This window comes from Nannospalax galili, unplaced genomic scaffold, assembly GCF_000622305.1.
Source record: "Nannospalax galili isolate Female #2095 unplaced genomic scaffold, S.galili_v1.0 scaffold490, whole genome shotgun sequence".
NCBI lineage: Eukaryota > Metazoa > Chordata > Mammalia > Rodentia > Spalacidae > Nannospalax > Nannospalax galili.
In genome coordinates, this window is record NW_008329666.1 from 1,895,201 (window position 1) to 1,895,759 (window position 559).

The following is a 559-nucleotide window of genomic DNA, read 5'->3' on the forward strand; positions in this document are numbered from 1 at the left end:
TACACAAAAGACATGAGAACAGGAGGGGGACTTGGGAGAAGGGGGTGATGGGAACGGAAGGGGGAAGGTGAAGCTAATCAGGAAATATTATCAAAAACATTAAATATGTATGAAATTGTGAAATGATAAATAATTTTTAAAATTACATTCCTACCACTCCTAGCTGAAGGGTAAAAACAAAGAAATGCAAAATGAAAACGTTGTCTTAAGATTTTAAATTAGGACTTGGAATCACTGGGTTTTATGGATATTTTATGGCCAATTTGAGATTGTTTTATAAGAATGAAATGTTGACATATTTATTAGGATTTTAAAATCTTAGAGGAGTCCTTTCCAGGCCTTATTTTGTTATGACAGCCAGGGTGATGAACCATCAGAGGGGGAATGACATATTTGGCGCCTTAATGAATGATGTCAAACATGGATTCTGACAGATACTGACTTGGTCTGTACCCTTCTTCTGGAGACATCAGCAGCTGCTGTGTTATGACTCCACAGTCAGGCTGTGCAGGAAGAATAGCTCAGATATCCTGAGGAAACCCACATCAGCAGAATGAAA